At 47.1% G+C, this 13,858-nt stretch overlaps 1 protein-coding gene across 1 annotated transcript in view; it reads left to right on the top strand.

The window, feature by feature from the left end:
• The first annotated feature begins 10,028 nt into the window (after window positions 1-10,028).
• GLI1 (GLI family zinc finger 1) overlaps window positions 10,029-13,858 on the top strand; it is a 335,487-nt gene continuing 331,657 nt past the window's right edge. Inside the window, exon 1 of the mRNA XM_085654620.1 lies at window positions 10,029-10,648. The gene's annotated coding sequence lies outside the window, so the exon portion shown is untranslated. The remainder of the gene's footprint in view (window positions 10,649-13,858) is intronic.

Raw genomic sequence — 13,858 nt, 5'->3', positions numbered from 1 at the left:
TTTTTTTTTAGGCCTCAGAGATAGCACTGATCTGGCTAGAGGTGAAAAGATTCTCCAGGCAGATGCGAACTAGACCATTCAAGGCCTGTTTCTGTGCGGATGTAATGCGGGGTGTGTGGGATCGAGCAGAAGATGTGGTCTCGGGGTCAGATTGAGCGGGGGGCAGTGGGAACGGGAGGCAAGGGTTGGGCATTCTCGGAGGGTACATTTCCATCGGCCGGCCGTGGTATAGGATATGGAGGGACATGGTACGGTGGTGGCAATGGATGGAGGAGAAGCTCCTCTTGATGGGGGTCTGCTCGCGCTAGTGGTGTATGATGCACAGGATACTGACCAGACACATTCAACCTGTGCTCTCTGTCTGTGCGCGCAAGGTTGGATGCAACTTTTTCCTGCTGTAATTCTATTAATGTCTGTTTATCGCTCTTTCGAGCCTTTCTCTGTAGCCTCGCCTGAGCCCTTCTCTCTCTTTCAGCTCTCTCCTTTTTCCATTGGCCTTGGGCGTCAAACATAGCTTGTCGCGACCTTCGTCTAAAGAGATGTATTTCTACACCCTCAATTTTGTGAGATTCAAAAGAACCATATATGGGCCTCTGAGTCTCTTTATCCTTGGACGTGTATTTATGCCATAATGAATAATACATTATAGGAGAAATACCGTATTTTATGTACATATCCTTACTTGAGGTACCTTCCGGGGAAGCCGGCTGACTATCTACCAACACCCTCGATCGAGATATACAACAACCAAACCATTGTGCAAATTTACTAAATGCGGGCATGTTTTTCTATGTTAAAAAACGTCTCTACAAATTTCTAGTTCGGACAAAAAGTCCACATTACCCGCCCAGTATCACTTTTTTGCAAAGAGTGACTTCTTACCGAAGAAAACCAGCTAACCAAACAAATAACAAAAAGATGTCGCAAACCAGCGACCCTACCAGAATCCTTTGTCTCGTTCTCCAGGCGGTCTCTTTACTGCAAAGATCGTCCAAGTCTATTGGGACCTGAGTCAGGACCGGAGCCACTTGTGAGGGTCTTTTCGGATGTAGTGAAGGTCGGGTGGTGGCTACGAGGACGAGGGTCTTTTTCGCGTAGGCATACCCCACCACCATCCGTTCAACTTCCTCGTCGGGACCCCTTGACGGGGCAGCCGCGTTGCTGATCGGGGCAGCTGCGTCACTGACCGGCCCCCACATTGGGCGCCAATTGTGGATTTGGGGGTCTTTTGGGGGACCACCCAAAGGTGCAGGGTCACCCTATAGTCCACGGGTCCGGAATACAAACTGAGATCAACACTGGAGCACGGAGAGAAAGGATATTTATTACAATCTCATGAGAGAGAAAAAATCAACAACAGGCACCCATAGCTGGCCGAGGAGGCAGTCTGCTGAGTACTTTTGGTTCTGCACCTTATATACCCTTCATCCCCACCCTGTGGGTGCTAGGTGAACAATAACAAACACCAATAATTTACAGACAAGCAATGGTCAGTTATGATACAATCAGCAGGTGGTGGCTGTTTGGCCCCTGCAGGGCATAGGCGAAAAAGGCATGATTATATGTCAAACAAAGGTTAATCTGATAAGTCCACAGATGGTAGCAGTGAGGCCCCTGCAGGGTGTAGGCGAAAAGCATGTTTATACGACAAGTAAAGTTCGATCGGATAAGTCCGCAGATGGTAGTTGTTGGACCCCTGCAGGGCACAGGCGAGAGGAATGATTACACAGCAAGCAGAGGTCAATCTGATAGGCCTGCAGATGGTTGTTGTTGGATGCCTGCAGGGCATAGTGTGCAGGGTGAGGACGCTAAACATCTGGGAAACTCCCTGTCCGACTGTTTGAGCATGGGCTGGTCAGTTTGTGGCAGGTCAAAGCACGAACAGGGTGTGAGCATCCGTGCAGGAATGTGGGAGGTCAAAAGTGGAGCTCCAGAGTGTTCGTGAAAGAGAGAGAAGGTCAGTCATGAAGGGTATAGCACGAAATGGCGGAGTGAATGGCAAGATAATAGACCTACTTTTCCACAGGAGGTGTGAAGGAGGCAAGCGACAACGACAGAAGTGTGCAAACATCAATGAAGGGGACAGGTGGGGGAGCAAGCAACAACGTAGGGAGGTTCAAACAATGATGAAGAGGAAGAAACCATGATGGAGGAAGCAGCAATGGAAAAAAATAGTACCTCAATCCAAGTGCAATCAGCGGAAGAACATTAATAAAGCAATTAATCAGTACTTGGTCTATGCTCCAGGGAAAGGTCATTCACACAGAAAGAAAATGAAACGGGTATGTGCTCACCAATGAGAGTGATAATGTAGAAAAGGCTAGGTGGCTAGTGGCCCATTTGGATAGTTCAGGTGGGCAATATGTACAGGTTCAGCAAGCAGGCATGGCTGGTGTGCCCGCAGTTGTCGGTGGAGGGCCAGCAGTAATTGCACACGTAGCCCAGATGCCGGTGGTTGTTAGTGCCCTGAACACAGGTGGTGTAGTTCAGGTAGTGCAGGCAGCAGCAGGGGCCCCGCACCCTACCAAGGAATCTATGCCAACAGGCATGATTGTGACACTACCAAGCATTGGGTTGGTGATGTGCATTCTGAGATTGACCAATTGGCCAGACACGAGTCGAATGAAGTGAAAGAGAAGATTTGGAAAGGAAGTTATGTTGAAATATGTGAATTAATGTCCGATACACCTGAAAGGGAGGAGGGTAAGAGGTGCAAAGAATGCTTCCATTCCAGGGACTGTGCACACTGGCCATACAGGAAGGAGGTGGAGGAAACATTGATGAATTGGCTCAAAGGTTTCACACGTTTTTAAGCAATCATGGGGGAAAATGTCCTTACATTGGTAACTCAACTGGAGTGCTATCAGAATAGTGTATGCACATGACGTGTTTGGGGGTATGGCATGGAGGGACTATGATAAGGAATTTAAGAGGATAAAAGCTACCATACCCACTTTGGCGTAGGATCGAACAGAAGTAAATGCATAGTTGCGTTACATAAGAATGCAAGTTTGAAGCTGCCCCGGTGCAGCCCTTTCTGGTGGCCTCAGGGGCAGCCACCCGCTCGGGGGGAGGACCAAGAAAAGGTCATGTTGGGACGTTAATAAAAAGATGTGTTCCAGAGCTCAGGGAACCGGTAAGTTCAAACACTGCTGTGCCTTTTGCGGCCCCCTTCACACCCAGAGTTTAAGTGTTTCAAAAAGTCAAAGGACAGTCAAGGCCCCATTCCCACTTAATTTGCAAGCAATGGTTACATGGTTGAATGTGTACAACAGTACAGTGGCTGTGCAGTTGCCGTATGAAGGTTTCAAGACTGGTTTCAGAATCCCCTGCAGACAGCTGTGTGGGGGTCTCATTTTGTAGGAACCAGCAATCATTGCAGACTAATTGTAACATGGCCAGAAGGAAAATTCAGACGGAATGCAACCTGAGGAGAATAGCAGGCCCATTTGACTCCATCCCAGTGGAGAATCTTGTGTGTTCACCTTTGGGAGAGGTTGCGAAATAAGATCAAGGAGGGTATCACTTGATCCATAATCTATCTGCCCCTAGGGGTCAGTCGGTCAATGACTCATGTGAAGGGGCATTGCACGCTGTCAAATACGCATCTGTAGACCAGGTCCTTAGGATGGTCCAGGAGCTGAGGCTTGAGGCATTGTTGGCAAGGGCAGAAATAGAATTACCGTTTAGGCTCCTGCCAGTTCATTCAGAGGATTTCCATTTGTTGCATTTTCAGTTTGTTGGGTTCCTTTTATTTTGACAAATGCATTCCCATGGGCTGTTCTGTCTCCTGCGCTTACTTCACAAGATTTAGCACTTGGAGTGGCCTTTGAGGCAGAGGACAGGGGAGCCAGATGGCATTGCACTATCTATATGATTTCCTTTTCCTAGGTCCTCTGGGCACAACAGGCTGTGGGAGGCCTTGAACTCATTTCAGGCACTCATGGAGGTGTTTGGTGTGTCACTAGCACAGGCAATAACATGCGGCTCAGTCACATCAATTGAATTTTGGGGGATTCAGCTGGATTCTGAGGTAGAGGTGTCCATGCTTTCCTAAGAAAAGGTCAGAACATTTACAAGGGCCTTAAATTAATGTGTGGAGTGTCAAAAAATAGACGTTCCATCAACTGCAGGCTTTATTTAATGTATATATGGCCCCCCTGGAGGATGTGGTGTCTCCGTTTGGCTTTAACATCATCAGCTACGCGGATGACACGCAGTTGGTTGTTGGGCTCTCCCAATTAGAGAAGCAACCTGCGGTACTTCATTCCTGTTTGGAGGAAGTGTTTAGGTGGATGACGACTTCATCCCTTAAATTGAATGGCTCAAAGACGGAGCTCATGATCTTAGGCCATACGTCTTTTGCTCTGTCTCCCAGTAGTTGGCCTGACTGCATGGGGGTTCCTCCCAGCCCGAAGAAAGAGATCAAGAGCCTGGGGGTGTGGCTGGAGCAGGATCTGACATTTAGAACACACGCCAAAAAGACCGCTGGTGTATGTTTTGGTATGCTCCGGTCAGCCCGCAAGATTTTGTCACTCCTCCCAGATACCTCCCGTAAATTGCTTATACAGGGGCTCATCATCTCAAGGCTGGATTACAGCAATGCAATCTTTCTGGGCGCGCCGGAATCTACGTTTAAGAAGTTGCAGCAGGTGCAAAATGCTGCGGCCAGACTGCTGACAAACGTTCCCAGAAGGCAGTCCGCCAAACCGGCACTAAAGGCGCTTCACTGGCTTCCGGTGCGTGAAAGAGTAACCTTCAAAGCACTCTGCATGGCACAGAAGAGTCTGCAGGGGAAGGGTCCGGCAATCCTGAGGAACATGATTCAACCCTATAAAGCAGCAAGGGCCCTCCGTTCGGATCATAAATTCCTCCTCCAGTCTCCTAGAGTAAGACGAGCCCGTACTGGAGGGAGAAGGTTCTCGGTGAACACGGCCTCCGCGTGGAACGCGCTTCTACTTGTGTTGCGGGCTGAGACTAGCACTCGGCGTTTCCGCAAACTTCTAAAAACTCATCTCTTCCCAGACTAGCGTGTCACGTGTTAGCCTCGGTTGGTCTTCGAATGGCGCTGGGATGCTCAAGGGTAACCGTGCGCGATATAAAACTCCAAATAATAATAATAATAGTAGGCCAGCTGCATTTCGCATTGCGAATCCTACCCATGACCCGCCCATTTTTCAATCCTATTGCGCTGAATTTTTCGGATGCATTGCTTGAAGATCATCAATGGTTCTGTGGTGTGGCCAGGCCCGCTAAAATCAATGGGGAGTTAGGTTTATTTACAGACTCTGCAGGTAGCCTAGGTTTTGGCCCCATCTTGGGTGCTTCTTGGTATGCCCAACGTAGGAGAGCAGATTGGGTGCAGTCAGGGCTGGCGGCAAACATAGTTTTCTTGAAGCTGTTTCCCATCCTGGTCGCACTCACAATCTGGCCAGACCAGTGTCATAATTAGTACGTGATATTCTGATCAGATAGAATGACTGTAGTAGAATGCATTAACCAACAGGCAGCAAAATATAAGGTGATGTTGAGGTTGTTGAAGGTAATCTTACTGCTATGTCTAACACAGTGGTGCAGCAGACTTACTGCCACCTGGTGCGGCCCCTAAGTTTGCGGCACGGAGCAGGTGAGAGCGGGGGCTAGCGGCCGATGGCCAACGTGTTCGGGGGGGGTGGGGCGGCCGACGGATGACTTGTTCGTGGGGGTGGCGACCAACGGCCGACTTGTTAGCGGGGGTGGTGGTAGTTGACAGACATGTCTTGCTCACCCCTGCCGCCGCCCCCCCCCAAGCTATCCCACTGGTCTAACGCTTAATGTCAGTTTTAAGTATAAACATGTACCTGGCAAATTGAACCATGCAGCATATTCTCTGTCTTGATTTAAAATACAGGCTTTCAGGCTCCACCAAGCAGAAGCAGTTACCCTTACTGTTACTGGACCAACAATGGCAGGTTGGCGCCCTATCCTACCAGACCTCATTGTTGCCAGTTTAGTGCGCATGACAAGGTGTGCCTATAAGGGTGAATTTTGCACATACCGCAGGTTCCATGGAAAAGATGGGGTGGGGGAGTTGTTTTCACCAGAGTCTATAATAGCATTTTTAGGAGCCTTTTGGGAGGCCAGTGACGTACGCTAGGAGGCATACGGCAGCTATTTCCTTCCTTGCCAAGATGCAGGGGCCCCCTAATGGGACCAGGGTGTTAATCATGCAAAGAGCACTGAGTGGTTGGCAGGGACATGGAGGGATCAAGCAAGATGCTAGGTGTCCAAAGACCAACGGAAATTGGGAAACATCATCGACAGCCTAAAAAACATGTGCAAATCACCTGGTAAAGTGTGCCTTTTCAATGCAGCTTTCTGCCTGGCTGTCTATGAAGCATTGAGGATAGGGGAGCTGGTGGCAAGTAGTAAAAAAGACCAGCCGGGTGGTCTGTAGGTGGGGGATATTGGGTGGCCTAACAGCTCCCTGGTAGTTACTATCACTACTCAAAGACTGACCAGATGGCTAGAGAAAAGCATATTTTGCTGCATAGGGCAAAGGGACATGAGTGTTGCCCGCTAGGAAACTTGGAAGTCTATATGGCACACCGCCCCAAAAGGGCTGCGGGCAAGCTTTTCATACACGAAGATGTAAACACCCAGCACTAGGTTTCAGTTCACCAAGGTGCTCAGTCTGGCTCTGGCATCAGCAGGTTTGTAACCTGCAGAGTACAGACCTCATTCCTTTAGGATTGGGGTTGCTAGCGTGGCAGCAGACATGGGATTGAGAGGACAGTCAGTCCAATAATAGGGAGATGGAAGTCTGATTGCTGCAAGCGGTATGTGAGATTGAGCATGTTTTGAGAATATTGCATTAATTCTTGGCTCTTCCTTTCCGGTATTATCCTGTCACAACAGGTGGAGGACATATTAAAGATGTGCTAGTGTCAGGTCATTTGTGCTCCCCTGTTAATATAGAAGAAGGACATATTAAAGACATGCTGGTGTGGATGCTTCTGACCTCCCCAACCCCCCCCCCCCCCCCCCCCCAGGTGGTGATTGTGCATTTAGGAGGCAACGGCCTGGTCAACTTAGGGTGCAAGGACATATTTGAATTAATAGGTACAGAGGTTAGCTGGCTGTCAAGGAGATGCATGGGAAACACAATAGCATGGTCACACATTGTGCCACGAATGCAGAGAAAAAGTGATAAGTCTGTAAGGGCCATTAATGAGTCAGCAAAGCGTTTGAAAGGAAGATGGCCAAATTACTGAACATTGCCTCTTAGGCTTCAATACCTCATGGTTGCATAAAAGGTGAGTGTTTTTGCTAAATGGCTGGCTTGGCTGCTCAATGCCCTCGACATCGGGGAGGGGGCAGAGGGGAGATAGTAGGCGATAGTATGGCAGGTGAGCAAACACAAGGAGCCGATGGACAGAGCGCTGAAACTTCTCACTCACCCCCAGTCACACATCTGGGTTGAATCCATCATGTTCCTTAGCTCACTTCGCTACTCCAGTTCAGACCCAGCTATATGCAAATTAGGCCTGGGCAAAAATTTCGTTCCGTTCGCGGAAATTGCGATAATTTGACATTTTTGCGTTCCGCGGAGAGCGCGAAAATGTCAAAAATTCCGGTTTCCGCAGCTTGGCGATAATTTGTTTCTTGCTCGCGCTGTAAAATGATACATTCTCCCGCGCGCGCGATCGCCTTACCTGAATCCCTGCGTTCGCCGACAAGTTTTCTTGATCCGGTCGCGTTCTCCATGAGATGTTGTATTGTTTTTAGCCATTTGCGCTGTCTCGCGACAGTTCGCGCCCGCAGTGACGTCATGCGTCGCACGATCACGTCTTTCTTCTCGCGATCATGCACCGCGAGAACAACTCAAAACAAGATGGCCACGCCCGCAAGCAACCACATGGGTAAGTTGGCGACCGGCTACCATGCAGAAAATCTCGCAAACATGCCGGAAAAAAACTTCCGCATCTTCGCGATATTTCTGCTTGTTTGCGATAATTTTAAACATTCTCGCGATAATTTGCGAAGGTTAATTCCGCAAATTCCGCCCACCCCTAATGCAAATCAGTCTCGACCCTGTGCCTCATGGGAACAGTCCAGCCCAAACTGCCAAGCCAGGTCTTCCCTGGACCGGAAACAAGCATCCTTGGACCGGTTTCAGGGTAGCACCCCATATCAGCCAGGCTAGCTTCAATCCAGTGGCAAGGTGAGAAAGGTACCCACGTCTGGGCATGCCCTAATTTAGCAGGGTATGCCCAGACGTGGGTCCCTTGCTCACTTTGCCATTGAATTCAAACTAGCCTGGCTGATGAGGGATGTTACCCTGAAACCGGTCCAAGGAAGATTCAGTGGGCCAGTCATGCTCTTACTCAGGAACTGTTTTTCTTTCAGTTGCACAGGAACAAAGTAGTTATGGTTAGCACTGGTGTAATGAAACTTGAGGGGGCCCCCCTGACAGGTACGTGGAGGGGGCCCCTCCGGACTCATTAAGGAGCTCTCCAGGCAGAGTACTGTGCTGACGGGCCCCCTGGGGGCCCCTCGCACCTTGCGGTCTGTGGGGACCTGTGTTATGCAACTGATGGTTAGGTAAATCCAATGTATTAGTGAATCTGCTAAGGACATGCTACATTTGTTAGCAAACATGTAAATAGGAAATGTGGTTACTGTGCGAATTATATTATGGAATTATGTTTTTGTGTATACAATAAAATACGGCCTTAGATCTTTGGAGGTCAACTCCAAAAAGTGGTTTTAGGATTGAGCCATTGGAGGGTTCCAGGCGGCTGTGGGAAAGGCAGGGTTGTGGGTCACGTTTATCCCAGGTACCTCTGCACCTCCCTGGCCATACTCTATGTGCATGTCATGGATAAGCATGTGTATGAATGAATCTGTGTGGGTCTTACGATTGACATCTGTGTGTCCATGCGTGTCAATGGATTTTGATCTCTGAGTCTCTTTGATTCGTTGTGCTTTTGTATGTCTCTGTGTGTATGTGCATTGGTTGATATGTGTTTTTCTCTTTGGCGTGAGTAGATGTATAATTCTGTTAGATGTGTGTGCAAATGTCTGCGTGCAAAGACAGGTTCAGGGCGTGTGCAGCCGTTTTAGCGTCTTTGTTTGAATGTATATATTTTATATGTTTTAGAATATGTGATTGTGTGCGACTCTATGCGTTTGACTGCGTATATATCTGGCTTGTTCCAGTGTGTGCCAGTTTGTGTGCATGCGAGTGTGTTCTTAGTATGCATATGTGTACTTGCGTCTGTATATCTGTTTAATTGTGCTTATCGGTATGTGTCAAATTGTGGGTTTGTTAGAGTATGTGTTCGTGCCTCTCCTCATTCTGCACGCACGTTATATGGGACAGACAGTATGCCAACGTGTGTGCAAGCATGTCTGTGAATCTCGGTGTCTCTCTGTTTGTGTAGTGGGATCTGCATATGGATTTCAGTGTGTTTTTGACTAGAGGGGTTGTCTATATGTGTGCGGCTCACACTCAGGATATCTGTGGTGGGCACTTCTGTCCACTCGTGTCCGTGTGGTCCTGGATGAATGTGGATTGAGTGTGAAATGCACATTAACTTTACGTGTCTGAGCACTCTGCTCGGTCTGTGATGTTTTCAGTTGCATTTTCTCTGAGTTCATAGCTGTAGGTTGTTGGCAGTATGTGTGTGTGCGTGGATCAGGAATTCTGTACAGATGTCTATAAGTGTGGGATTTTGTGTACTTTGCTGTTTTGTCCATGTAGGAGTTTGGGAATCGTCGAGTGCGTGCGGTGGGGGCGTAAATGGTTTTGCGTGAGTCTCGAAGTGACGTCGAGTGTCTGTCTTCTTGTATGTTTGTTGCCGGTGTCTTTATATGCGTGTGTACATTTGGGGGTGTCTGGTTTGCGTGTGTTCATGATTCTATATATGTGTGTGCCGTGCGTGAGCCAGCCTCTCAGCTCTACAGTCCGCGCACGGGCTGCCCGGGTCCCTTGACGCGGCTCCGTTCTCCTTTCAGACTCCAGGCCGGGTTTGCCGCGCCTCCATGTAACCAAAGCCAGCATGCTGTGAGCTGGGAGTCTCCTGGGCTGCCTCCCAACCTCACACGGCGATTCCGCCTCCCACTCCCAAACTTCAGGCTTTACAACTCAAACTCTCCACAACATCACCCGCGAGAGAGCCCCCCGAAAAGGGTACCCTGGGAATCAATCTTGCCCTCCTCTGTCCCACTGGATGCCGCACGCACCCCAACATTTTGGTGCCACAATATGCAGAAGTTAGCAGCCGCAGAACTTTGAAAGAAGAAGGAGAGAAGTTGCTCTGCTTCAGGGTGGTCTACGGAGCCTGCTGCCGTCTGAGAATGGAATATTTATAACTAAGGCAAGTCTTGGAACCACAGCGGAAAAAGATGCATTGAGTTGAACTGATTTTCCTGGCCCAAGGAAGGAAAAAAAACAATCTTTTTTCATAATCGGAGAGAGCTGTGAAATCTCAGCTTCTTTTATTACATTTCTTTTTTCCTCGTGGATATTATTTTTTATTCAGTGTTTTTCTTTTTAACAATCCCCTTGCTCCTTAAACATATACTTGGATTTTTTTGCTATCAGATTTGGGTAAAATCTTGCGGAGTTTCTTGGACGATTCCCCTCTGCACAAACTTCAGAAAGGTAAGTTAAGTGCCTTTTAAAAACGTTTTAAAATCCTTGCAGTGAAGGTTTGTAGAAAGTGCAGTTACTTTCAGGCTCAGCAAGTCCAATGGAAGAATGTTGGTTGCTTGTTTCTGTCACTAAATATATATACGTATAAATTATGTCATGTTATGTTAAACGGTTATAGATCGAAATCAAAGCAGATTGTATAAGGTATAAACTTTCAAAGCACCAAAAACTTCTTCAGTTGTTAAAGTTGTTGCCAATGTGAGTTTGATGTTTATTTGTTTTACGCATACCAACAAGGTTTTAGGGTGTTCCGGCTATTCTTACCTGTCCAATTGCACAGTGATGTTCATTTAATGCTGAAATAAGGTAGAAATAAAGTCTAGGAAATTATTTGATTTCTGAACCAGGAGAGCCAATCTGCAGTTGAGGATTTCTCCAACTACCCAAACTTTATGTTCCCCGAAAAATGATGTAATCTCCTTTTAATCAAATTGCTTTTCCTACCAAATTTGGAAGTGTTTAAACAATGGCAAGCCGTCAAAAGTAAGAGCTTTATTTAAAAAAGACTTTTATTAAAGTTTCATTTAATCAGATTTTGGGGTTCCTTGACAGTGACAGGACTCTGAAAGACGGGTTAAACTTTTTTGTCATGCGGTATTTTGGTAAAGCTTTCTACATTTAGGGTGCAGATTATGGTGCGAAGGCTGGAGCGTTTGCTCAATTACTCCCTCAAAATTACAAGCAGACAGGAGCCAAAAATGGGCAATTTCCCACGGATCTGGCAATCTTTCAACAGTTTGACAATTTGCTCCACTTCCATTTGTAATTGACGGTGCCTAGTTGGAAGAGACGAAAATTGATGTTTGGCAGTTGTTTTGTAAACAGAGGATTGTGATGAAGGAGCAGGAACCTAGGCATACAATGGGGTTGTTTGTATGCGCCAGCCGTAACAACACATAAAACGCACATGTCAGTTTGCTTTGGGCATCAGCGTACATGACTTTAGAGTGTTGCTTTTTAAGCAGTCAAAATTCTGGTAATATATGTGTATACATTGTCATAAAATCTAAAAAACCAATTCAGAAGGATATTCTTGTAGAATTTGTATACTGTTGTCATTGTTCTCAGACATCAGTCACCCATCAATCCTCTTCACTATTAAATGTTAGCAGCCAAATGTCTTGCTATTTGACTAAGCCATTGGTTGCTCTGGATAACCTGCAAAGCTCGTACTCACAAAAAATAGAAATACACAGTCCATGAATAGAAAAAAACACTTGGATGGGTGATGTCACGAGCGAGGTTTTGAAGGTCTTTCAGCCCTTCACGAGGGCCACTGAAGAATATTCTATATGGGTGGGAAGCATGGAGGGTGAGCAGTTTCACCCGTGTGGTGTTTCCAAAGTCTTTCCCTTCCATCCCTGTCCTTTCTGGAGAGGGAGTTCTGCTACTGAGATTTGCAAACCTCCAATATTTTATAAAATTATCCTTTTCTTCTTAGTCCCTATCCATAACCCACTCTGCCCGATGCATTGCAAGGGGGAGTTGTGACCAACCAACTTGCCCCAAAATGTGCTTCTTTTCATCTTTTGACTGTTGAGAGGTTCTAGTTAGGTCAGTGATGTTTTCTAGCGCACATTAACAAAATGATCCCTTTACATAAAGTGCCACAGAAACTGAATTATCTATTTGTGATTAATAACTCCATGGTATTGGTCCCCAGCTCCATGGCACTCATTTTAGTGGATAGGTCGGCCTTGCTGGGAAAACAACCTGTCACCTGCAGGTAACTCGCAGGTCTCTTCAAGTCACAGCACTATCTTTTTACACTGATGTATGCTTTCTGTACAAAATATGTATTGCCTTGAAGAAATATCAGTCCCTATGAGGTAGGGGGGCCTCTTCCGCACAACAGCGACCAAATACGTTTTCCAACAGCGACCAAATACGTTTTCCACCAGAATCCAACAGTTTTTCTAGGCAGATTTATAGCTCATGTTCTCTGAAACTAGTGGTAAGCCTATTTTCTCTCTGTGGGTGGCCCAGTACAAAAGGGACATCTCTCAAGGTTCTGTCTATCTACGTCTTGGAGCTTGGAGATGATCTTGGTTGCTTCCAGATAATGGTTAGAGGTAGAAATAAAGAGGGAAGGAGGCATTTTGGTAAGTTGTATAATCAGCGTTTTGCAGTGGTACTGGACCTAGGGAAAATAAGATTAGATGGCGGCTTTAATACCTTTCACTGGGCCAAGGAAGGCGAGGACAGTCGGGCTAGGTTGAGCATACACGTCCCCTGGTCTTCTCGTCAGGTGAACAGTGCATGGCCACCAGTTTTACCAATGCTCTATGGTCCATCTGTCTGTCCCTGGCTCACCTTGTTTGCAGATTTCCTGGCCTCCTTCTGATTCACCGAAAAAGTATGGTCTTCATATTGTCCCCTTGCTTACAACTGTGTCTGCCGCAGGCCCGTTAAGTCCACCCATTGGCTGGCCTCGTTTTGACACAGAGATTGTGCGTGCTCTCTAGTTGTAACTTGGCTCTCTCCTTCTAAGGCTTAGCTCTCTCTGGTGAAGGCCCAACAACTCTATTCATTTCCCGGCCTCCTCCTAACTAGCAAATTATGCAAAATGTGCGGTCTCCAGTTGCAACTATTCTCTAGCAGTATTATATCGTAATTAAATATGTTTGTGTAATGCTGGCTTGTGCACAGAAGCCACTTCTCAGCGATAGATTACAGGAAGTAGTCCAACGTGTATGTGCCTTGCTCGTGAGTTGGGAGTTGTAGGAGCTAGGAAAAGTCCTCCTTCTCTCCTATTAACTAAATTGGAGAAGCGTAGACTTTTTTTCTGGGTGCGCGAAAAAGTTAAAAAAAATATGAAGTCTGTCAGAAGTTTTTTTTCACCCTTTTTTTGTAAAGTAATATATTCCTACTATGTTATGTAGTTTGCAGACACTGAAACCCCCAGCCTCTCGCACTCTGTTTTGTTGACTCCCTTTCGGAAATGGTCTGTCTGTGCCAGGGCTTGCTACAGTACACTCGTCCCGGAGTCAGACTGTTTGAAGATGAGGCTGGCTGGCTGTAAAATCTGAAAAATAAGGACAGAGAAGCTCCCCATCCCGCCTCTCCGCCTCCCACGCACCCTTCCCCCACACTTTCCCTCCACCCTGACCCCTCAAGAGTTGTTACAGCTGTCTGACTCAACCACGGTTAAAGTTGCAG

This window comes from Triturus cristatus, chromosome 4_1 (genome assembly GCF_964204655.1).
Source record: "Triturus cristatus chromosome 4_1, aTriCri1.1, whole genome shotgun sequence".
In the NCBI taxonomy this organism is placed as follows: Eukaryota; Metazoa; Chordata; class Amphibia; order Caudata; family Salamandridae; genus Triturus; species Triturus cristatus.
This window is presented reverse-complemented; position numbering and strand designations above follow the sequence as displayed.